At 40.6% G+C, this 26,634-nt stretch overlaps 1 protein-coding gene across 4 annotated transcripts in view; it reads left to right on the top strand.

The window, feature by feature from the left end:
• ARHGEF9 (Cdc42 guanine nucleotide exchange factor 9) overlaps positions 1–26,634 on the top strand; it is a 456,132-nt gene that overhangs the window by 169,093 nt on the left and 260,405 nt on the right. The gene's annotated exons all lie outside the window — the stretch shown is intronic.

The following is a 26,634-nucleotide window of genomic DNA, read 5'->3' as shown; positions in this document are numbered from 1 at the left end:
CCAAGTGGCTCTCAAGAGTCTTCTCCAGCATCAAAGTTCAAAGGTATCAATTATTCAGTGCTCAGCCTTTTTTATTGTCCAACTCTCTCACATCTGTACATGACTACTGGAAAAACCATAGCTTTGACTGGACAGACCTTTGTCAGCAAAGTGTTGTCTGCTTTTTAATATACTGTTTAAGTTTGTCATAGCTTTTCTTCCAAGGAACAAGCATCTTTTAATTTCATGGCTGCAGTCACCATCTGCAGTGATTTTGGAGCCAAAAACAAATAAATAAATAAATAAGGTCTGTCACTGTTTCCATTGTTTCCCCATCTATTTGCCATGAAGTGATGGGACCAGATGCCATGAACTTCGTTTTTTGAATGTTGAGTTTTAATCCAGCTTTTTCACTCTCCTCTTTCACCTTCATCAAGAGACTCTTTAGTTCTTCACTTTCTGCCATAAGGGTGGTGTCATCTGAATATCTGAGGTTATTGATATTTCTCCCAGCAATCTTGATTCCAGTTTGTGATTCATCCAGCCTTGGGCACACTATTTCCTCTGTCTGTGCCTCAGTTTCCTCATCAGTAAAATGAATAGAAATTACTTCCTAGCATTGTTGTGAAGATTAAATGAGGGAATATATGTAAAGAATTTAGAACAGTGCCTGGCACATACATGAGATTATGTAGCATCAGCTATCACAGTGATAATTATACTGCTACCTCCATGTTACACATGAGGAAACTGAGGCACAGAGAGGTGAAATCATTTGCTTAATATCCCACTGTTCCATTAAACCCCCTAATTATCCCTAGTCTCTTGATCCAGTGCCCTTCTTTGCAAGCAAAGATGAAACCACCTTTGCAGAAAATGGTTTCATAGAAGTCTCAAAAAAAAATTTGGCCAATTCCATATTATTGGTCAGAGGTAAATTATATCATGCCTGGATTATCTAAATTCTTAACAAGTGTTTCAGAGTCTAGCTCATAAAGATACTCTACAATTAATATTTATTGCATAATGAGTAGTTCTGAACCAATAACCCAAGAGAAGACTCTACACATGGATATCACCAGATGACCAATACTGAAATCAGATTGATTATATTCTTTGCAGCCAGTGATGAAGAAGTTGTAAACAGTCAGCAAAAACAAGACTGGGAGCTGACTGTGGCACAGACCATGAACTCCTTATTGCCAAATTCAGACTTAAATTGAAGAAAGTAGGGAAAACCAATAGACCATTCAGGTGTGACCTAAATCACATCCCTTACAATTATACAGTAGAAGTGACAGATTCAAGGGATTACACCTGATAAAGTGCCTGAAGAACTATGGACAGAGTTTCGTGACATTGTACAGCAGGCAGGGATCAGGACCATCGCCAAGGAACATAAGTGCAAAAAGGCAAAATGGTTGTCTGAGGAGGCCTTCAAAATAGTTGTGAATAGAAGAGAAGTGAAAGGCAAAGAAGAAAAGGAAAGATATACCCATTTAAATGCAGAGTTCCAAAGAATAGCAAGGAGAGATAAGAAAGCCTTCCTCGGTGATCAATGCAAGGAAATAGAGGAAAACAATAGAATTGCAAAGACTAGAGATCAAGAAAATTAGAGATACCAAGGGAATATTTCATACAAAGATGGGCACAATAAAGGACAGAAATGTTATGCACCTAACAGAAGTGGAAGATATTAAGAAGAGGTGGCAAGAATACACAGAAGAACTATACAAAAAAGATCTTCCCAACCCAGATAATCATGATGGTGTGATCACCAACCTAGAGCCAGACATCCTGGAATGCAAAGTCAAGTGTGCCTTAGGAAGCATCACTACAAAAAAAGCTAGTGGAAGTGATGGAATTCCAGTTGAGCTATTTCAAATCCTAAAAGATGATGCTGTGAAAGTGCCATACTCGATATGCCAGCAAATTTGGAAAACTCAGCAGTGGCCACAGGACTGGAAAATGTCAATTTTCATTCCAATCCTAAAGAAAGGCAATGCCAAATAATGCTCAAAGTACTGCACAATTTCACTCATCTCACACGCTAGTTACCTTAGTAAAATGCTCAAAATTCTCCAAGCCAGGCTTCAACAGGACATGATCTGTAATATTCTAGATGTTCAAGCTCGATTTAGAAAAAGAAGAGAAACCAGAGATCAAATTGCCAACATCTGTTGGATCATCGAAAAAGCAAGAGAGTTCTAGAAAAACATCTGCTTCTGCTTTATTGATTATGCCAAAGCCTTTGACTGTGTGGACCACAAGAAACTGTGGAAAATTCTGAAAGAGATGGGAATACCAGACCACCTGACCTGCCTCTTGAGAAATCTGTATGCAGATCAGGAAGCAGCAGTTAGAACTGGACATGGAACAACAGACTGGTTCCAAATAGGAAAAGGAGTACGTCAAGGCTGTATACTGTCACTCTGCTTATTTAACGTATATGCAGAGTGAATCATGAGAATCACTGGGCTGGATGAAGCACAAGCTGAAATCAAGATTGCCAGGAGAAATATCAATAACCTCAGGTATGTAGATGACACCACCCTTATGGCAGAAAGCAAAGAAGAACTAAAGAGCCTCTTGATGAAAGTGAAAGAGGAGAGTGAAAAAGTTGGCTTAAAACTCAACATTCAGAAAACTAAGATCATGGCATCTGGTCTCATCACTTCATGGCAAATAGATTGGGAACAATGGAAACAGTGACAGACTATTTATTTATTTATGTATTTTTGGCTCCAAAATCACTGCAGATGGTGACTGTAGCCATGAAATTAAAAGACACCTACTCCTTGGAAGAAAAGTTATGACCAACCTAGATAGCATATTAAAATGTAGAGACATTACTTTGCCAACAAAGGTGCATCTAGTCAAACCTATGGTTTTTCCAGTAGTCACATATGGATGTGAGAGTTGAACTGTGAAGAAACCTGAGTGCCGAAGAATTGATGCTTTTGGAACTTTGTCTTTGGAGAAGACTCTTGAGAGTCCCTTGGACTGCAAAGAGAACCAACCAGTCCTTCCTAAAGGAAATCAGTCCTGAATATTCATTGGAAAGACTGATGCTAAAGATGAAGCTCCAATACTTTGGCCACCTGCTGTGAAGAACTGACTCATTTTTAAAGACCTTGATGCTGGGAAAGATTGAAGGCTCGGGGAGAAGGGGACGGTAGAGGATGAGATGGTTGGATGGCATTACCAACTCAATGGACATGAGTTTGAGTAAACTCCAAGAGTTTGCAATGGACAAGGAGACCTGGCGTGCTGCAGTCCATGGTGTCACAAAGAGTTGGACAGGACTGAGGGACTGAACTGAACTGAACTGAAACTTCTTCCATACTTCCTGTCTGTACAGTAGCTGGGAGGCTTATTTAGTGCGATTCTTTACCTGATACTTGATGTCTTCCTCAATACTGGAAAAGAAATACTGAAATAAAAAAGTAGGTATTTGGGGGTAGTTCTAGTGGAAGGAATTACTGATAATGAAGGTTTGCTAGGCCCTAGAACCAGTGGTCTGTTGGTAGACGTTTAACAACCGGCCCTCCATTGGGATAGAGGGTAGGACGAGTGAGACCTAATTTGTAGCATTCACCGATTTCAGACTACCAACTCCATGTCATTAAATGCGAATTTAGGAAGAGATGTGCAGAAGAGTATATTATGTAGTATTTCCATGATGCATATACTATAGTAGAGATATTAATTATATATTATATATGTGTATAATGTAGCAATAATATTATACATAAATAGTGAAATATGGTAAAAAAATTCTTAGAAGTGATGACTTTTGAGTACTTATTACCTTGTTTATAATATCATTTATTTAACTCCAGGTTTATATAATCTAATTACATTTTATTTTTCATTTTGAATCATGATAAAAAAACACAGGATTAAGTATATTCACATTGTTGTGAAACAGATCTTCGGGACTTTTTCATCTTGAACTGAAACTTTAGTCTGATTATCCAACTTTCTAATTCCTCCTCTGCCAGCCACTAGCAACCACCATTTAACTTTTTGTTTCAAATTTGATTACTTTGGATACCAATGTAGGTAAAATCTTACATGCAGTGTTTATCTTTTTGTGACTGGCTTATTTTATTTGGCATGTGTGTGTGCTCAGTCGTGTCTGACTCTGCATTCCCATTGACTGTAGCCCCACCAGGCTCCTCTGTCCATGGAATTTTTCCAGGCAAGATTACTGGAGCAGGTTGCCATTTCCTGCTCCAGCTGATCGTCTTTACCCAGGGATCAAACTCGCACCTCTTGCATCACCTGCAGGCAGATTCTTTACCACTGCACCACCTGGGAAGCACATTTTACTTGGCACAATGTCCTTACAGACATGTTATAGCATATGTAGAATGTATTTCCCTTTTTAAAGGCTTAATAATATTCCATTGTATGAATATAACAAAGCTTGTTTATTCATTCATTCATAAATGTTTGAGTTGCTTCCACCTCTTAGCTATTGTGCATAATGCTGCTATGAACATGGATATTAATTCAATTTTAAATGATGGCTACGTTTAACAACTTGCAAAGATCCTGAGAAATTGACAATCAGTTCTTGAAAGCTAGTACTAGCTGATTTCAGGATATCAATGCTTGAAACTAATGATTAGGGGTATACACAAACTTTCCCTTGAAGATTTTAAAATTGGAGCACTTTGTCTGGGGCATATTAAAGCATGCCTCCCATCTGGGGATAGAGAAATAGATAAAATTATCAGGAATTTTGGACTTGTGCGATTGCAGAACTGGGAGGTCTCTGAGATAAGTCAACCTTGTTACTCAATGGACCTGGGAATTTATTAGAAATATAGAACCCCAGACTCCACTTCAGACCTATTAAGTCAAAATTTCCATTTTAACAGGGAGGTCATATGTACTTTAAAGCTTGAGAAACACTAATTTGGTGCACCACTATTCCTAACACATACACACCACTCTACCTCTCCTACACCATTATACAGATGAGAAAATTTAGGTCTACAGAAAGAAACTTTTCCAAAATTAGAGTGTGTATCAGAGGCAGAGGTGAAAGCAAAACTGCTGAATCTGTAAAGGGGCCTTCTGTATCTTTCATTCATCTCTGATTATACAAAAAATATATTAAAAATATAGTCTGAATTATTTATGAATAAAATGATATGATGGTATATTTGGGTTTTGCTTTACAATATTCTGGAAAGAATGTTTGTGTGTCGGAAGGATTTGGATGAAATAAGAGTGACTGGTTTGCTAACTATTGAAGCTGAGTGATAGATACATAGGGATTCATTATATGACTCTATTTATGTGCATGTATGAGTTTGAAAATTTCCATAACCAAAAATTTTAGTTGGAGAGAGGGTTCCAATAATACAGTAGTAGCTGAAGGTTTTAGATTATTTGTGGATTTTATTTACCCGGAAAGTGGACTCTGTATCCAGAAAGTCCCAGCAGCTGCATGGGTCCCAGGAAGGAGGGAAGCTGGCAAAAGACATTCCTTCTGCACAGGAGCCTGAGTATCTGACACTTGGAGGTGGGCTGGATTTTGTACTCCTTTGCCTCTACCAGATGAGATAGGAGAGGGCTTGAAAAAGAGTCCCAAGGACTGAAAAACAGAACCTCTCATCTTATTATATCCTGACACACTGGGGTGTTGCCCTGTCAGGCTCTCCCAACCCAATCTGTTTGGAAAGCATCTAGTCCTGGGAATAAGAAGGGACTGGGATAGGAATGAGTAGGGAGATATACCTACTAACTAGACATTCAGCAAAACTAAAAAAGGTGAAAACTTTTTGTTCTAAAGATGGCACCATGCTTGTTGGATTTTATAGAAGATTGATGCATGAAGCCCAGATCTAGGGTTGGAAGCAGGGATAAAAGCCACATAATTCACCATAGGCAAGGATTTGTTTCTCAGAAAGTTGGGGTATAGTTCAGAGACAGTTTGTGGACAGGAATCACCCAGCATCCTGTCTCCTTTATGATTTCCTGACTCTCAGGAACCAGAAAATTACTGAAGCTGCTCCTTTAGGAATTATAGAATTCTCAGAGCTGTTTCCATTTCTGATTTATGGCTGTAATAGGATAGGAGAAGACTGTGAAGTTGACAAATGAGAGAGATACTCTAACAGAGTCCCGCTCTCTGAGAGGCTTTCTGCCCTACCCAGTCTCCTAAAAGTTCTCCCAGTTTAGGATCCACAGCTGTACCCTTGTGGCCAAGAGACCCATATTTAACAATATGGTGAATTTATTTGGTGGAGTTCACAGAAGAGTGCACTCCAAGTCTCCCAGTCCTTTGTTACCCAGTCAGGGAAGGCCTTGTATAAAACTATGACCCCTGAACTTCCCCAAAGTTTTTCCAGCTCTCTTATTCTTAGAAATTAAAGCTTTTTATTTTACTACATGTGAAAAACATTGTAAATACCACTGTGATGATTGGACCTGGGCAACTACCAGGGGTGCGAGGTGGGGGATATAGGCCTCTGTGGTATAAGTTATTTGGGTTGGAGGTGTGGTGTACCTTATTTAGTGAGGTATAAAGGAAGGCCTGGCAAGGAGGGACAGCTCTCTGAGGCAAACTAAAAAAAATTATATATCTTACACTACAGTCTGTTCCTAGTACTAGGGTAAAAGTCCTGGAGACAAATTATTCAAGTCACAACAGTGTCAGGGGCTCCCAAGCCATGAAACAGTCTAAGGCTAGGGGCTGGGAAATCCACTCTTTGTACTATTTCTCTGCTTTTATATGTGTTCAAAAGTAGATCTCCATCAGTCTAAAATGTAAGTGGCTTGGTCTATCCTTAAGCCAAACTCAAGTAGGCCTGGGTTGCCATAGAATGTTAAGGTATACAAAAAATATACCAAAATAGCATTGCTGAGGCTAAAGCATGGAAGGGTTTTAAATGCCCCCACCTTGATATATGCATTATTTCACCTAACAGTAGTCTCCAAGGTGTGCCCTCAGAACTCTCTCTGCTCTGTTCAGTCACTCAGTCATATCTGACTCTTTGCGACCCCATGAATTGTAGCCCACTAGGCTTCTCTGTCCATGAGATTCTCCAGGTAAGAATACTGGAGCAGGTTGCCATTTTCTTCTCCAGAAGATCTTCCTGACCCAGGATTCAACCCATGTCGCCTATGTCTTCTGCATTGACAAGTAGATTCTTTACTACTGCAGTACCAAGGCTCCTTAAAATGATTGCACTAACCTATACTCCCCTTTTTTAAAACATTTTCATTTATTATGAGAACTTTGAAACATCTATAAAAGTAGAGAAAACAGTATAATGACCTCCCTATACCCATTATATGGCTTTTGCAATTAGTAATTTATCTGTTCCTTCATCTCATCCTTCACCAAAATTCTCTTTATTATTTTGAAGCAAATCTTGGACATCATATCTCTCTAAATTACAAGGATTCTAAACATTATAACTAATACCATTATCAAACCTAGAAATATACTAAGAATAATCCCTTAATAGCATCTAGTATTCAATCAATGTCCAGATTTCCTTGATATCTCACAAATGTTATTTTTAAACAGTTGTATTCCCATACAGATCCTAATAAGTCCATATATTAAAAAATGACTGACATGTCTGATAAGTTTCTGTTGAATTTATATTCTCTTTCTCTTTCTCTCCATCCCTCCTTCTCTTTCTCTCAGTGTATTTATTGAACAAACCTGAACTGCTTGATTTGTCCTATAGTGCTCTCCCCTACCTGGTCTGTGTTTCACTGACCACATCTTTGTGGTAGACTTCAATGTTCCCCACTATTCTATTTCCTGCAAATAAGAGACATCTAGAGGCCTTGATCAGATTCAGATTCATTTTTTGGCAAGATTGTTTCACAAGCAGTTAAATGTCATCACATTCAGAAGCACTTAATGGTCAGTGGCTCTCTATTTTTATATTATTGTCTTATTTCTTTACAGATGGGAGATGCAGATTCAGACAAGGGCAAAGCTAACAGGGGCTGGGAAATCTATCAAGGCCAGATCTTCTGACTCCCTAGCCAGTACTCTTTGCCCTATACTACATCCTACTAGGCCCCTGGAGGAAGTATTTAATGAACAGGTCAGGAAGACCAGTGGGAAGAACTGGCTACTTTTTCTGTTTCAAGAAGAATTTCTCCTTAGAGTCCTAGGGGTCTCTGGCTCCAACTATAGCCCAGTATTCCTATACCAAAGTTTAGAAAAGCCTCATTTGGAATAAAAGGCAGGGATGAGTGTCCTCACTTGTCTTAGAAAATTTCAAATAAGGTGGGCAAGGTAGCTCCTACAAGATAGGAAAGGAAAGGAATCATTTGGCTTAAAACAGGAGGGGTATGTGTATGAATTGGTGGAACTGAAAGGGTGAGAGAGTGCCTTGTCTCCTAGGAGGAGCATCCTGGGCTCACTGCCAATGGAGTCTAGAAGAAAGAGAAGATAGGAGGTAAGAGAAAGTATGGAGGAGAATTCTGGGAAATCACCCTGAAGGAAGAGGTTGGCCTTTGGTGCTCTTGCTCTTTGTATTGATAGAAGGGAAGAAGAGCATTCTCAGCCTTCCTAAAAACATCCTTTCTGCCTGGAGATTACCTAGTGATTGATTGGTAAGTTCAGATTCTGATCGCAAAGATTGGTTTATCTATTGATTTCTGTCAATCTTAGATTTCTATCATGTTTCAAGGGCCAAAGTGGGCTATTAATTGAGCTTAGGTGATCTGAAAATTCTTTGACAGACCTTAGGAGGTCATCTTCATCCCCTACCTTTCCTAAGAGATTCCTCCAATTTCCTTCCCTCCAGTTCTGTTTCCCTTTTTTTTAACAACCTTCACTACTGGGCATTCTTTTCTTAGAGTTAACTCAAACCCTTCCTAATGAAGCACAAACTCATTTTCTTTTCCTTTCCTTTGCAGAAAGGACAAACACCTCCAAGCCATAAAAAATAAATCAAATACTTAGTATTATGGTTCAGACCTCCATTATATCCTAGGCTGATGATTCTACTTAGTTATTTCTCTGCCTCATCTCTCATCCCTCTCATCATCATCATCTAGTCCTTAATCTTCACAAGACAGAGCACTGCTCATGTTAGAGCAACTGTAGAACATTATGATCAGAGTATGGACTGCCTGCTTAATCAACTATTCAGTTTGGCTACTTCCTGGGTCTGTGACCCTAAATTAACTTCTCAGGTCTGTTTACTCAAGTGTAAAAGGATATATTTTATTGCTGTAAGAGTTAGGCATATGTTAGGCACTTAAAACAATATCTGGCACATAGTTTAGGCTTTGATTTTGACATTTCTTCTGCCTGAACTAACCATTCCCTATTATCTCCTGTTTCTGTTTCGTGAATTCTATCATGCTTCTACTTCCAACTGAAATGCTACCTCTTCCCTGAAGATTTTCTTGACTCCTCAGTTGGAATCAACAATTTCTTTCTTTATGTTCTAGATAATTTTTATTTGTATAGGTCTTATGACATCTCCACATGTTGTCATTGCTTACATGTGATATCTTAATGATATATCTTTAAGAGAGATTGCCAGATGCACACCTGCCACTTCATCTACTGCTCAGTCAGTGGGGATGGTATTATTCATAGATGCTTGATGTTTAACCAAGTGGTTCAATCTCGGCTGCACCTGAAATCAACTAAGGATCTTTATAAACTACTTATGTCTGGTTTCCACACCTAGAGGTTCTGATATCACTGGTCTGGGGTTGGGCCTGGGGATTTTTAAAATCCTCCCAGGTGATTCAAAGATGTACAGCCTGTACTGAGAATCCCTGGTTTAAAATGTTTAGCAACATGATTGAATTTATGTAAGCCTCACAACAACATTGGTGGGTTATACTGTAGACTGTTAATACTGTTAATACTGTTTTCTAAATGAATAAACTGAGGCTCAAAGAGGTTAAAATGAATAATCAAACAACACACAGACTGTAAATGACAGAGTGGAGAAATGCAGACAAAGTTTTTAACTTCAAGTTTGGTGTGATGTCCTTCAGAACACAGATCCTTAGCCTCTCCTATCACATTGGTTGCTCCTTAAGCTCAGGAACTTTGTCTTTAAGGTCAAAAATGTTTGTTCAAGTACATAAATATATCCTCAAGGTCAGAGTTTGTGTTTTATTTTCCTGAGTACTCTGAGCATGTGATATGGATCATTACTCAATGTAAGGAAAGGTGAAGAATGAAATGCACCAATCACTCATTTGACAAGAAAGAAAGGAGGAAGTAGGGAAAGTTATCAAATGTGAGAGTTTCTGGGGCAGACATTTTAATGAAAGGCAGAGAGCCAGGCATTAGCAAGCAGTCTTCTGACTCCCAACCCAGTGCTCTTCCTAAGAGGAAAAGAAAGAAAGAGAGAGAGGGAAAGAAAGAAAGGAAGAAAGGAAGATTGAACTAAATGCTTAAGTAACAGGACCATAGCACATTGATAAGGAAAACAAGGACATTTGACAATGTCCCTCATATTGGAGATTGCTGTCAGCAGGTCTGCCAGACCTTATTTCTGCCGAGTCTTCATTGAAGGGTATCTAGACTGGAGGGGCTGTGGGTCCTCCAGTATCTGGAAGAACTGTGAGTATAAGCTAGAAAGTCATTGCAAGTTAAAATCACTTGCCTAAATTCCCATAAGACTGAAACTGTAGATGAGGAATGAAAAGGGAAAAGAAGAAAAGGGTCAAGGGATGTTGAACCTGGGGAGAAAGTGGAAGTCAGGGCATAGGAAGAACAGCTGTCTGTAAACAGCTAAGAATATGTGTGGTATCATCCTAGGGACAGTGCATATAAGAGAGAGAGAAGGGAGAAGAGGAGGAGGAAGAAGAAAAGAGAGGAGAGGAGAAGAGGGAATGTGGAGAGAGGGTGAGGGAGGGGCAAAAGACAAAATGAGTTCTGGGAAGGGGGTTGATACAATCCTGGAATGCTTCTCACAGTATGAATAGAAATTTAACTGTACCAAAGCTTGATGAAGATAACCTTTAACACCATCCAATTTTATTTCTTCTAAGTTCACCAAGATGCCTCAGTGAGATGGGAAGAGTAAATATTCAGAGCCAATTTACAGGCCCTGTGGAGTTAAGTGACTTCTCTGAAGTTACAAAGTGAGTTTGTTGCTCAGCCAGGACTAGAACTCCCATTTTCTGCTTCTCAATCATGTTCCTCTTTTGCTAAAATAATAGAGTCAAAGAGCCCTTCAACCCCCTACATTTCACTTGGTCTTAGAATCAACTGTCACATAGTTTCTTTGGGGTGCCTTGAGGGCACTTTTTAGGTCTTTACTACCCTTAGAAAATGTAAATGCTCCTTCAGAGGGATCACCCCTTACGTGTATCAGCTGAGTGGAGACAATGTCAGAGACAAACCCTTTGCACATTTTTTTCTAAGGAGTCATATCTCCGGTATCAGGCTTTTCTACTCAGGCATATATTTTCATTCCCTGGGATCATTTTGAGACAGTGATTATCCTTTGGATAGATTCTAATAATGGATAGATTCTAATATTCTAATAGTGGATAGATTCTAATAACAATTCTAACAAGTTGTTGGCGGTGGTGGTGTGGGTGAAATTCAGGAGAATTGGTCTTATAAATCACCCCTTGTAGGATGCTGTCTGCTCCAGTCCTGTACACTGTCAGCTTCAATTAAATACAAGGTGGTGATTATCAGTTTGACTGTTTTTGAGTGTAGCCTAGTTCTTGTTGAGGCAGTCTGAGTGTGGATTGGAAAAAAAATTTCCAGACACAGAGCATTTCAGAAGGGAAGGAGTTTATTAAGAACAAAGAGCAGAGATAAAGTGAGCACCACGGGCACAGCAGGCCATCGACAACTGACAGACCAGGGAGAGTCGACAGTTTTTGTAAGTTAATAACCAATTTTTATACCCTCAAAACAAAGAAAATTCTTGCTGAAAGATTGGCATTAGTGATTGATTGGGGTGCTATAAGGTGTTTACTGGAGTGGGCATCTTTGCCTAATGCGAAGTCAAGAATCGTGTTAGTGATGATCAGGGGCTTTTGGCAATGGTTACAAAGGGGCTCAGTTAACTTTGGAAGTGACCTTGGTTCTGGGCTCTGCTTCTGTGGCCTTGGTACAAGGTCTTACACCTGTGGTCTTGGACAAGGCTCTCCTCTCTTCTTATCAATGGGCCAAATCTTTGGCCCCTTAACACCCTACTCATGTCTAACTACCTGCCCATCTCCATCTTGGGACATGGGGACCTAGGTCACTGGAGTAAGGGGCAAATATAATTCTGGCTTCTTCAGGCTAGACAGGGGCATTGTGGGTCCTGGGTCCCAATGCTCACTCTCTGTCAGAGTGCATTTACAGAGGGAGATGAGAGTCTAAAGGATGACAAGGTGGCTGGTTCCAGTATAGTCTGTGTGTTAACTGGCTGATATCTTTGTTGTAACAGCATCTGGAGATTTGTTGTGTTCTAGAAGACACAAACTTAACAAAAAGGTACATGGCCCAAAGGAAATAGAAAGGCTGCTAAGGAGCCTGGAAGGGAGGCTAGCCAGGAGAAACAGGACCAGACATTGGCCCATGGTACTGGTGTTTCACTAGATATGAGAACGTGCAAGAATTGGGGCTCATGAAAATCTTTACTTCGAAAATATCTACCTGAAGGCCTATCCTGTCAATTTTTCCCAGAGAACACAGTGCCTCATTTTTTTATTCCCACCTTGAACTGCTTTCAAGAAGTGTTGAAGGTCAGCAGTTACAGTGAGTCCTGATTTAATCTTTGTAGATGTAGCAAGTGCCAGTTTCCAGTTGGCAGGACCCATTCATGGCCATAAATTTGATCATTGATTTGGTGGCATTTTATAATCATTTTGTGCCATGGTGCTAGGATTGCTCATTCCCAACTTTAGTGATTTCTCTGATGGGTCACTTAATATGCCTTTATTGGACTAGGCCATGAAAGTAGCAAAATTCTGGACCATATCTATTTTACTAGAAGTCTCTTACAGCCTAGGAAAATATTCCCTCTTGTTGCTTCTTCCTATGTCTAGAGTTTCCATTATTACAGTCATTGATTTCATATGGAACTATATATCATCATTTTATTAGAGTCTCAGTCACACATTTGGTAATGTAAGAGACAACAATTTTGTAAAAACAGGCAATATAGAAAACAATATAACTAGCAATAATAGTAAGGTCACAAATAAGAATTTAAGAACTTTTATTAGGTGCAGCCTAGTATATTCCAGATCGTCTGACTTAGTCTGTTAAATAACTATAGCCTGTTGTTAATCTCCTGGTTGTAGATCATGCTCTATGATCTACAATCCAAAGATTGATTATGAAGTTAGGCTTCAGAAACAAACTTAGAATATCCTCTTATTAACTCAACTAAATCTTATAACAGTATAATATAACCACAAGGAACTACTGGGGAGTGAGTCTTGGCAAAGATAGACCTTAATTAACAAAACTAGAATTAAACATACAGTGAAGCATAGTTTTTTTGAAGTTACACCCATTTTTATTAAACAGAGTCAAGACAAATTTGTTGTTTAAAATATGTTTGGTCCATTGACTATAGATGCATAGGCCTGCCGTCAAATTTTGCTTAGGTGAGGATTTTTTCCTCTAGAGGTCCCCAAAATAATTTGATATTTCTCTATATGTCAGAAGACAGTCTTTTTATTTATCTGATAAGGCTTTTCAGAACCAAGGTGTCTCAAATTTCTGGAGGGACAAGGCAGAGAGAAAAGAAAAATGCTTTAATTTTATCCACAGGTATAAATCACCAAATTGTTTTGAACCGTAAGTAGCTTAAGAAGACCTTCTTTATATCTGAAAACAAAGATTAGAAGCCAGTAAATATGTCAGACAAAAAGTCATGAAAATTATAATCATATGTAACAGTTTGTTTCATCCCTCATTATTAATTTTTGTCCTATTGTCCTTGCCTGATGATTGAGGATGATAGTGACAGTGATAGCTTTTAGAAGTTTGTGAAGTTTTTGTTAAGGCTTGTATGATTTGTTCAGTGAAGTAGGTGCCTTAATTGCTAGAGATTTTAGAATGTATACCCAAGTGGAAGACACATTTTTAACCATTTTTTCTCTAAGGTGAGAGTATCAACTAACTCTACAGCCAGGAAAGGCTTTATCCCAGCAAAAAAAGAAAAAAAGAAAAAAAAAAAAGAGGTTTGTCAGGGAGCCAGGAAAAGCCAAGCAACTTTCTTGGATTTCCCATAGCCCGGGCTGTTTAATTTATAGCCATTTTTTTTTACCCATTTTAAATCCTCTGACTTGCTTCTGCTGCTGCTGCTAAGCTTCTTCAGTTGTGTCTGACTCTGTGTGACCCCATAGACAGCAGCCCACCAGGATCCTTGATCCCTGGGATTCTTCAGGCAAGAATACTGGAGTGGGTCGCCATTTCCTTCTCCAATGCATGCATGCATGCTAAGTCGCTTCAGTTATGCCCAACTCTATGTGATCCCATGGAGAGCAGCCCACCAGGCTCCTCTGTCCACAGGACTCTCCAGGCAAGAACACTGGAGTGGGTTGCCATTGCCTGCTCCGCCTGACTTAGGAGTAGGCTGTTGCCATGTTTCAAGGACATCAGGATAGTAAAAGTCTGACAGTGAGGGGTTAATATTTGTAGAAGCAGAATGAGCTTTGTCTATGCATGCCATAGTCTTCATAGATCATTGTGAAATAATATTTATTTTATCACAGGAACGGTAAATTTTAAAAACAAATATAAATCACTAAAAGGCAAAGAAATTTACATAGTCTGTTATCAGAAGCTGCATTCCAAGAAAACGTTATTCTTTTAACAGGGAGAGAAAACCAAATTCCAGTCTAGTACCAGCTTATAGTCACTGTGAAACAATAGTTATTCACTTAGTCAAAGTAATAATAAAAAGTTTCAAAGGCAGTTTAATATCCTAAGAAACTTGTACCATGCACAGAAATCTCTTTTTGGGTTTCACCTCCCACAAACCTTTTTTGCACTTTCTGTACTCATCACTTTATTTGCCCATTCATAGAACAGCCATCTGTAAGCCACATTTACTTCTGTTTCCCTTAATAAAATGTAATTTCATCCCTTATACCTTTTTTACTGAAAACATACATTCTACTTTCCTTCAGAAACCATGAACTGTCATTTATATTAATATGCTGTAGATTGGTAAACAAAGTTTTTGTCTAATTTGCACTTTCTTTCCTTAAAAGTTTCTTCACAATGAATTCTTAAGATATGTCTATATTAATTAGATTCACAAACAAACATTAATAGTGAATATTTCCCAGTTCATGTGACCCTGAAATTCATTTAGTTTAAATTTTTCTTGAATTTGGAGTTGTTTGACTTGCAATCACTTACTTTTCTTTGGGCCAATTAAATTAGAGCTCATTTACAAATTAACCTCAGCAATATTATCCAGAGACAAAGACATACACTGAGGCATACATATATCCAGACAGACAGAGATGTCACATTTTTCTGCTTTAAGATTTAAAAGGTCTCTTTGCCCTTTTCTTTTACTTGGCTTGAAGTTCTACTAATTTGCCCAAGGCTAACATCTCAGGCAAAATAGGTTGTTTATTTTAATAACATGATGAGTTAACTACAGGCTTTTGTCTAGGCAGATTTCTGTTATACCAGGGTTCAGTTCAGTTCAGTTCAGTCTCTCAGTCGTGTCCGACTCTTTGCGACCCCATGAATTGCAGCACGCCAGGCCTTCCTGTCCATCACCAACTCCCGGAGTTCACCCAAACTCATGTCCATCGAGTCGATGATGTCATCCAGCCATCTCATCCTCTGTTGTCCCCTTCTCCTCCTGCCCCCAATCCCTCCCAGCATCAGAGTCTTTTCCATTGAGTCAGCTCTTCGCATGAAGTGGCCAAAGTATTGGAGTTTCAGCTTCAGCATCAGTCCTTCCAATGAACACCCAGGACTGATCTCCTTTAGAATGGACTGGCTGGATCTCCTTGCAGTCCAAGGGACTCTCAAGAGTCTTCTTCAACACCACAGTTCAAAAGCATCAATTCTTCGGCTCTCAGCTTTCTTCACAGTCCAACTCTCACATCCATACATGATCACTGGAAAAACCATAGCCTTGACTAGACAGACCTTTGTGGGCAAAGTAATGTCTCTGCCTCTGCTTTTGAGTATGCTGTCTAAGTTGGTCATAACTTTCTTTAAAAGGAGTAAGTGTCTTTTAATTACATGGCTGCAATCACCATCTGCATTGATTTTGGAGCCTCCCAAAATAAAGTCTGACACTGTTTCCCCATCTATTTCCCATGAAGTTATGGGACCAGATGCCATGATTCTAGTTTTCTGAATGTTGAGCTTTAAGCCAACATTTTTGCTCCCCTCTTTCACTTTCATCAAGAGGCTTTTTAGTTCCTCTTCACTTTCTGCCATAAGGGTGGTGTGATCGGCATATCTGAGGTTATTGATATTTCTCCCGGCAATCTTGATTCCAGCTTGTGCTTCTTCCAGCCTAGCTTTTCTCATGATGTATCCTGCATATAAGTTAAATAAGCAGGTGACTAGATACAGTCTTGACGTACTCCTCTTCCTATTTAGAACCAGTCTGTTGTTCCATGTCCAGTTCTAACTGTTGCTTCCTGACCTGCATATAGGTTTCTCAAGAGGCAGGTCAGGTGGTCTGGTATTCCCATCTCTTTCAGAATTTTCCACAGTTGATTGTGATCCACACAGTCAAAGGCTTTGACATAGTCAATAAAGCAGAAATAGATGTTTTTCTGGAACTCTCTTCCTTTTTCGATGATCCAGCAGATGTCGGCAGTTTGATCTCTGGTTCCTCTGCCTTTTCTAAAACCAGCTTGAACATCTGGAAGTTCACGGTTCACGTATTACTGAAGTCTGGTTTGGAGAATTTGGAGCATTACTTTACTAGCGTGTGAGATGAGTGGTAGTTTGAGCATTCTTTGGCATTGCCTTTCTTTGGGATTGGAATGAAAACTGAACATTTCCAGTTCTGTGGCCACTGCTGAGTTTTCCAAATTTGCTGGCATATTGAGGGCAGCCCTTTCACAGCATCATCTTTCAGGATTTTAAATAGCTCAACTGGAATTCCATCACTTCCACTAGCTTTGTTCGTAGTGATGCTTTCTAAGGCCCACTTGACTTCACATTCAGGATGTCTGGCTCTAGGTGAGTGATCACACCATCGTGATTATCTGGGTCATGAAGTTTTTTTGCACAGTTCTTCTGTGTATTTTTGCCACCTCTCCTTAATATCTTCTGCTTCTGTTAGGTCCATACCATTTCTGTCTTTTATCAAGCCCATCTTTGCATGAAATGTTCCCCTGGTATCTCTAATTTTCTTGAAGAGATCTCTAGTCTTTCCCATTCTGTAGTTTTCCTCTATTTCTTTGCATTGATCACTGAGGAAGGTTTTCTTATCTCTCCTTGGAACTCCAAAAAAAAGCATTTTAACAAGCCCAATTTTTCTAATTGCACATGAATAAAGAACCATTTTTGGAATTTCAAAAATATATCATTTTAACCAGCTTTCTCCAGGGTTTAAAGAGTATCATGGCCATCCTTTGTCAAAAATTTCATTTCTCCTTTTTTGTAGCCATAGTATCATAGGTAAATTATAGAGCAAATAGTGCTCAAATTGGCTCTGCTGACAGGGGCAGACTGACTAAAGATGTTGTCCTAGTAGGGCTTGTTCCTTTGGAGAGATGGGGTCATCATTTGATCAGAAGAATCTGAAGGATTATGGGAACTTGCAGGAGCAGGGAACGCTTGGTTTTTTCTCATCCCCGCCTTGCCTCCCCAACCGCCTTCCACCCCAGCTCTGAGAGATATGAGGAATTAGAAGGGGATTGTTATGGGAGAAAGTCCTGGGCTGGCAGATCTGATGAAGAGAGAGATGGAAGGGAATGAGGATAGGGCATCAACAGAAATAGATATGCAGCATGAATCCCTTAGGTCTGGATTCTGACTGAGTGCCATAAAGATTTGAGTGTAAGGAATGATAAAATAGATCAATTTGGAGGATTATGCTATAATTTAGTGTGCTGTTAAGAAGCCATTTTTCTTTGTTCCCCAATTTGTACTGACTCCAAGATTTGTTGCAAAAAAATCTGAGTCTCTTTAAGATTTTCAGGGTCAGATTTTTTCCAGTTCCTGAAAACATAGCCTAGAGGTGAGTGTGAGGGAGGTTCTCAACACGTACTCAAGCCCATTCTTACAAAGGGGGTAAAGAGAGTTCACCAGCCACAGAAGGTGTCCCAGGTATCCCAGTGAACTTTCCACTTGTGACAAGGTATTTTATAGCTAATGGCACAAATGGTCAATGATCTCCATGATTGTGTCCAACAGTGAGAGGGGACCCCTGAGCATGTGACAGAGAGTGGTACAAAACTGTGCAGCTAGGCCCAAGCCTAGGCACAAACTGTGTGAAAATGAACTGGTCAGTAGCCTAGGACCAAAAATAATAGAAAAGAGATTCCTGGAACCAATTGTGACCCAGTTTTTTATGACTCCCTGAAACATGGAAGGCATTCTTTGGAATGATTCCGAGGCTGGTCCTAAGGCTCCTGTGAATTCATCCAAACCAAGGGAGGAAAAGTGAAAGAGACAGAAAAGACAGGCTGTGGAATCCACCTTATAATACTGCTGGGAAGGTCTGGGGAATGGGCTTAGTGTTTTGCCTGAACTAGTATGTGCCTAAAGTCATGTGGACATTGTCTTGCTGGGGGAAGATACTGATAGCCTGTCTGTTCTGTGACCTCCACCTATCTTGTCGCAGGAATCTTAAAGTGGCAGGTGCCCTAATGACTTTAAACTGCCCGACCCATGCCTGCACACTTTTAATTGGCCTGGTCCTCACCTTAAGGGAAAAGCAGGAAAAAGAAGAAAGGAGAACCTTCACCTGCTTGGGTGGCAACTACTGGGGCACAGTGGGCAGTGGGACCTTTGCAACACACCAGAGAGCAACTCTGACCAGAGTTCCTCAGTTGATTGCACAGCCACTTGCCTGTTGGCAGAGGGTTCAAGGAAAAGGAAAAGAAAGAAAAAAGGAGAATGGGGTAGAGCCCCTGAGAGCCCCCAAATGGGCCACCAAATGTTGAGGCAGTCCAAGCATGGGTTGGAAAAATATTTCCAGACACAGAGCATTTCAGAAGAAAGGAAGATTATTAAGAACAAAGAGCAGAGATAACTTGGGCACTGAGAGCACAGTGGGCCAACCTCTTGGCAGACCAGGGAGAATCAACAGTTTCCAAAAGTTAATAGCCGATTTTTATAGTCTCAAGATAAAGAAAATCCTTGCTGGAAGGTTGGCATTAGGTGATTGGTTGGGGTGCTATAGGGTGTTTACTGGAGTGGGCATCTTTGCCTGATTTGGAGTCAGGAAGCTTGTTAGTGATGATTAGGGGCTTTTGGCAATGGTTACAAAGGGGCCCAATTACCTTTCTTCTTGGTTCTAAGCTCCGCTTCTGTGACCTTGGTACAAGGCCTCACACCTGTGGCTTGGGACAGAACTCAACAGATCCTTTTAGTTCCCAAGGCCTGATTTTTTTTTTTTTAACATCTGATTCACACACACACACACACACAAACATGCACACATGCATTGCCATCTTTCATCCTTTATATGTAAATTTCTCAACCATTGCCCTGCTTACTGGTTGGTTATTAAGATCTATCAGGCCTCCATGTGGTGAGGGGAGATGGGAGGTGAGGGCTTTCTATTGGAAAAGCAATTTCAAGTTGCATCATGCCATAAGTGTGTATTGGGTAAATGTTCACTCAGGAAATTCTGAAAATATGTAATGTTATATACTAATTTCCTATATTTAATTTTCTCAATAGCAAAGTGACCATACTAGGAATGACAAAGCACATTTATAAATAATACAAGGAATAAGAATCACTTTTCCTATTTCCATTACCCAATGATGATTGTATGGTGTAGTATAGGATGGTAAATATGTCACCCATGCTCAGTCTATGTCCAAACCAGACAGCAATAATCAGTTATGGCCCCTCTCTCTCAATGAGCCTTAATGCACCCTTCCTCATTAAGTGCTACAGGCAGCTATCACACAACTGATCACAGTCTGTATCAGTCAAGAAATCCATTTTCTTTCCTCAAAGTGAGGGAAAAGTCAGGGTTTTAGGATAGTAAAGGCCTAGAGTCTCCTTTCACTTTTGCCACTTACAAGCTCTGTAGCCTTTGGCAGGTCATTTCTCATAGCCTCAGTTTCCTTATCTGTGAAATAAGGAAAATAGGACTGTCATGAAAATTCAAAGTGTAAAACACTTGACACATAGTGGATATCCAATACATGTTATCACTGAGTTCCAGAATCTTATAATTAATATGTCTGCCTTTCAGAATTCTTTTTAAAATGGGCTAGGGGCACTTGAGAACTTATCAGCAGCTAGTGGAACAAATGCAACACAAAAGAGATAAACGGTATCAAAGAAAAACCTTACTGAGCTGAGCATTTTTTTAGTCAGACCTTGTTTCCCTTGACCTTGGGCATTCGCATTCTTTATGCCCAATCTATTCTTTCCTCAGAATTTCCTTGTTGTTGTTTAGTCATTCAGACGTGTCCAACTCTTTTCGACTCCACGAATTACAGCAGTCAGGCTTGCCTGTCCTTCATTATCTCCCAGAGTTTGCCATCCCTTTCTCCAGTGGACCAAGTTTTGTCATAACTCTTCACCATGACACCCATCTATCTTGGGTGGCCTTATATGGCATGACTCATAGTTTCGCTGAGTTACACAAGACTGTAGTCCATGTGATCATTTTGGTTAGTTTTCTGTGATTATGGTTTTCATTCTGTCTGTCTTCTGAAGGATGAGGATAAGAGGCTTGTGGAATTTTCCTGATGGGAGGGACTAGATGTGGGGAAAATTTAGTCTTGCTCTGGTTGGTAAGGCCATGCTCAGGAAATCTTTAACCCAATTTTCTGTTGATGAGTGGGGCCATGTTCCTTCCCTATGGTAGGGGTAATGGTGACCTCCTCCAAAAGGACTTATGTGAGCATGCTGGGCCTTCCAGGACTGTGGCTGTCATTGTCCCTGACCCTGCAGCAGGCCACTTTTGACCTTCACCTCTGCCAGAGATTCTCATTTACAGGTAAATCTGGGCTCAGTGTTCTGCGGGGTCAATGCTCCTTTTCCTGGGTCCTGGTGTACACAAGGGTGCCCTCCAAGAGTCTCTGTTTTCCCAGTCCTGTGGAATTTCTGTAATCAAATCCCGATGACCTTCAAAATTGCATTCCCTGAGGATTCCCATCCCTTTGTTGGATACCCAGGTTAGGAAGTCTGTTGTGGAGCCCTCCAAGTGTCTCTGGCAGGCATGAGGCTTGATTTTAAACATGATTGCACCACTCCTCCTACTGTCCTGTTGCAGCTTCTCCTTTGCCCTTAGATGCAGGGTATCCTTTTTTGGTGGGTTCCAACATTCTACTTTTGATCATTGTTCAGCAGCTAGGTGTGATTTTGGTGTTCTCCCAGAAGATGAGTGCACATCCTTCTGCTCTGCAATCTTTTATTAATTTTGTTTCCTGGGAAACTAATAAATGCTTCAAGATATTTAATTAGAACAAAACAGTACTTCATGGAGAGCCATGCTTGCTAGCCTCCTACCTTTTCTGGTGGCTCAGCGGCAAAGAATCTGCTTGCAATGCAGGAGCCACAGGAGACATGAGTTTGATCCTTGGGTCAGGAATATCCTCTGGAGAAGGGAATGGCAACCAACTCCAGGACTCTTGCCTGGAGAACCCTATGAACAGAGGAGCCTGGGGGGGCTACAGTCCATAGGGTCACAAAGAGTCAGATACAAATGAAGTGAGTGAGCACACATGCACAGCCACTCCTAGGAATTTAACTCCTAGTTGCCTAGTTTTCTAAGGCTGCCATAAAAAAGCATCACAACTTGGTGGTTTAAACAACAGAAATTTGTCTCACAATTCTGGAACCTAGAAGTTCTAAATCAAAGTGTTAACAAGGTTGGTTCCTTCTGAGGGCTATGAGGGAAAATCTATTTCATGCCTTATTCCTATCTTTTGCTTGTTTGCTGGTAATATTTGGCATTCCTTGGTTTTTGCTGTATTATTCTAATCTTAGCTTTTGTCTTTACATGGCATTCTACCTGTGTGTGTGTAAATCTAAATTTCCGTTTTATATATGGGCACCAGTCATATTGGTGTATAGGCCAACCCTGTTACAGTATGACCTAATATCAATTAATTAAATGTACAGTGGCCCATGAAATTAAAACACACTTGCTCCTTGGAAGAAAAGTTATGACAAAACTAGACAGCATATTAAAAGGCAGAGACAATACCAACAAAGTCCATCTAGTCAAGGCTATGGTTTTTCCAGTAGTCATGTATGGATGTGAGAGTGGGACTATAGAGAAAGCTGAGCACTGAAGAACTGATGCTTTTGAACTGTGGTGTTGGAGAAGACTCTTGAGAGTCCTTGGACTGCAAGGAGATCCAACCAGTCCATCTTAAAGGAAATCAGCCCTGAATATTCACTGGAAGGACTGATGCTGAAGCTGTAACTCCAATGCTTTGGCTACCTGATGCGAAGAACTGACTCATTGGAAAAGACCCTGATGCTGGGAAAGATTGAAGGTGGGAGGAGAAGGGGATGACAGAGGTTGAGATGGATGGATGGCATCACCGATGCAATGGACATGAATTTGGATAGGTTCTGGGAGTTGGTGATGGACAGGTAAGCCTGGTGTGCTACATCCATGGGTCACAAAGAGTTGGACATGACTGAGCGACTGAACTGACTGATTGACAGTGACCCTGTTTCCAAATAAGTGCATATTCTTAGATATTGTGGTTTAGGACTTCAATGTATCAATTTGGGGGGAGGTACAGTTCAACCCATGACACCCATCATCTGATGAATTCCCCCAAAGACCATCAGTACTACTAAGCCTACTGATATTCAGATCTGTATGTCAACTGCCTGATGGACTAGTCCATCTACATGTCCCTCAGGCATTTCCAGCTCAATCCAGATGCTTTCCCTGCTACCACCACTAGGATCTCATTTAAACTTGGCTCTCCTTCTGAGTGATTGCTGGTATTAGCTCTACCATTCTCCTAGTCATGTAGCTGTTAAAGCTCAGTCTTCTCTGACTCCTCCCTCTTTCTTCCTTTCCCATTATAATCATTTGTCAGCTCTTGAAGATTCTAGTTTTATGATATCTTATGTCTTGTCTTGCTTCTCCTTTGTCCTAATTGAAGGCTGGTATTGCTTTTCACCCCACAACCTCCTAGCTGTTCTTCCTACCTCTCATCTCACCTCCCCTCGGGTCCATCCTCCTTGGCATATGAGTCACTGTCTTTAAGCACAGTTCTTCCAGTGGCTCCATTCACCAGTAGCAGCTGCTTTCCCATTTCTGAGTCTTTCCTGTGTTGAACCTGCTCCATTTAATGCCCACCCCTTACATTCACCTATTTAGATTTTAGCTGTATGTCCATACAGTTTCCAGGCTCTATTTAGAATTCTCCAAACTCACTTAACATATTCTACCCTGTCTCAGAGCTGTATAATGTATTATCTCCATTATTACCCTCCCCCCACACACTAATACAATGTAATTGTGTTAAGGCAAGATCTGAGGCTTCCGCATCATGGTATTCTACATGGCTGGCTCACAGCAGGTGCCCAATTGGTTGAATGATTTAAAAAACCTTGAAGCTTGTTGCCCTGGTCTCTTTGTGCACTGCTGTATATTGCAGCATAAAACCCAGCCCTCTCAGGTTTAAAAAAAATCTTCTAAATTGGGTCAGTTTATTGACTAGGAATATCAGCTGCTTAGAGCTCACCAACCAACCTCTTCAGCAAGCACCTTCCAGTGAGCTGATAGGGAAGCCCGGGACAAAGAGGGATTGGATGAGCTCCCCCCACCTTGCAGCAGCTGCTCAGCTGTAGGATAGGGGAGGCTCAGAGCACAACAAGGCCAAATATACAGGTCAAAACACGATTTATACAGGCAAAAAAAAAAAAAAAAAAAAAAAAAAGAAAAGAAAAACCCATGTGGTGACCTTAATGGCAAGGAGGCTTATCATCTAAAACTTACTGTGTCAGACATCCCAGAAGCATTCATTGAGGGATAACTTTCTAGCCTACCTCTATTCTAAACTTCATTTGAATCTTCTTTTGACTTCTCTTTGAAATGAAATACACACACACACACACACACACACACACACACACACACACACACACCAAGCTGTTACTGGGTATACAAAATAATCATTTTTACATCCTCTGCTGCTAAACTTGGACACAAAGACTTTTCTTCTGCCCGCTTCTCAGCAGTGGAGATGAACATGAAGACATCAGAAAGGTGAACTGTCTTACACAAGGTCACAGGTACCAAGGAGGGGCTCAAGTTTAAAATTAGAAGGTATCTTTGCCATCTTTTCTCCTTGCAAGAGTTCAAGGGTGGAACAATGCATCACTGGAAATGAGCTTTCCAAAGGACAAGAGGGGGCAGATAGTGAGATGCAAATAAGTAGAATCTGAGGCCTAGAATACCTAAGAGCACCACTGTAGCAAATGCCAAGGGGAAGAATTGCCCACAGCTTAAAAGCATGGGCCCCAGGGTGTGAATGACATAAACAAATGATAAAATGTGTGTTGCTACTGGCTACAGAGAGAAAAGTAGTTTATTGAAAAAATGAATGATGTGATTATAAGGACTGCAATAGCTCTTCACTTCTTAGGTAATGGGTAAGAGTGTGGTCCCCAGGCTAGTCTGTTTTCATTCCAGTCTTGATTCTACCACTTGATCCTACTACATATTACCCTTGTGACAGTGGGCAAATCACTTAAATTCTCCAAATCAGAAAACTTAAGCCTTAGTTTTTTTTTAGTTTCCTCACTCAGAAGATGGTGCCTGTTATTCACAAATATATATTGAACACATGCAATCCAGGCACTGTTTTAGGTACTTGGGATACAGCAGTGAACATAACAGACAGAAATCTTGACCTTGTGGAGCTGGCATTCTACTTAGGGGGATAGTTACAAATGATAGTCCTCACTTCTTAGGGCTGTAGGGAGGGATAAATGAAAGAATTCTTAAAAGGTGCTAGGCACAGAGCTTGTACCTAATGAATATTCCAGGTTAAACTTGACTTGGCAAAAGGGAGAAATTAGATGTTTTAGGGTAGTGAAAATGGTGCCTACCTTCCTGTCCTGTCTTTCTGCTCTTCTATTTAGTTCCAGCCCTATTCAGAATGGAATAGATACTGTACTGATGGACATCAAAGATCAGAAGAAGGTAGAGGAAGTGGCATTTGAATTTGACCTTTAAAATAAGTGGGAGAATAAAGAGATGGAAAGGCCATTACAGGCCAGGCCGAGGTCTTTGGGCTTTGTTATGTGTAGGGACACTGACAGTTTAGGAGTAAAACTGTCACAGACTAGGGTAGCTTTGACTGGGTGAAGGGTAAGAGGTCTCTATTCTTTGAGATTGGAAATGGGTGACAGAGCTTCAGTTCTATGGGGTGTGTCTCTCTGTGTGTGTATGTATAAATTAACTGAAATTTCAGCAAGTCGCTCTGAGGGGAGAAATCCAGCATTAATCTTGGCAAATTACATGAAAGATCTTATTGTTCTGAGGTGGAGTTTATAGAAGCCAATTGAGGCTGCAGTCAAGCCAACAAAATGTAGAGGCTGGGAAAATCTAGGTAAATGGAAGGGCAACAAATACTGGCCAAGGTGATTCTGTAGCTTGAATTCAGGTCCATTATCCCCTGACTCCCTTCCCTCTGAACCTGTAACACCTTTTCCCACCGTGAGAAGGTGCCAACAAGAGCCCTGATCGCACCAAGTTCCCCAGCTCTTATTTCAGTGGAACAGAATCAGGCATGATTTTCCAGATCTTTCACCCCTCTGTGGAGGGTCGTTAAAGGATAGTATATTTGCTACCCTCAGCCTGGGCTTATTGTCTGTTGCTATACTATTGATATGGCCTCCATACAAGACTGACTCTTTTTTCTTCCCATGTCAAGACTCTGATGCTGGGAGGGATTGGGGGCAGGAGGAGAAGGGGACGACAGAGGATGAGATGGCTGGATGGCATCACTGACTCAATGGACGTGAGTTTGAGTGAACTCCAGGAGATGGTGATGGACAGGGAGGCCTGGCGTGCTGCGATTCATAGAGTCAAAAACAGTTGGACACGAGTGAGCGACTGAACTGAACTGAACTGAACTACAAACAAAACAGATCTGTGCCAGGAGTGTCAAGAGCGGGGGCCCAAAGTCATAAAGCTAGCTAAGTGTTGAAGGTGGCATTTGAACTTCAGTCTTTCCCCTACCCAAGCCTATGGCAACAATACCTCCTCAATGTATTCACCTTCACCGTCCTTCTAGATCTACTCTCCACACTTCAGCCAGAGTAATTTTTTTCTGAAATGTAAATCCAAGCAAATTCCTTTAATTTTTCCCCTTTGGTTTTTGGATAAATCCTCTCTAGGAGGCCCAGTGGCTACATCTGGGAGGGAGGGAAGAGCCATAGGTGAATGGCTTCTGAGAGATTGGTACTAACTCCTGTAGGGCCTTGGAGGCCTTGTTTGGATTTTATGTCAGAAGCCACTGGAGATGTTTGAGATGGGCAGTAACATGATTTAAATGGCTCTCTGGTTT

The sequence above is a fragment of the Ovis canadensis genome, chromosome X (genome assembly GCF_042477335.2).
Source record: "Ovis canadensis isolate MfBH-ARS-UI-01 breed Bighorn chromosome X, ARS-UI_OviCan_v2, whole genome shotgun sequence".
NCBI lineage: Eukaryota > Metazoa > Chordata > Mammalia > Artiodactyla > Bovidae > Ovis > Ovis canadensis.
Note: the sequence above shows the minus strand (reverse complement) of the source record. Positions and strands in the feature narration are given on the sequence as shown.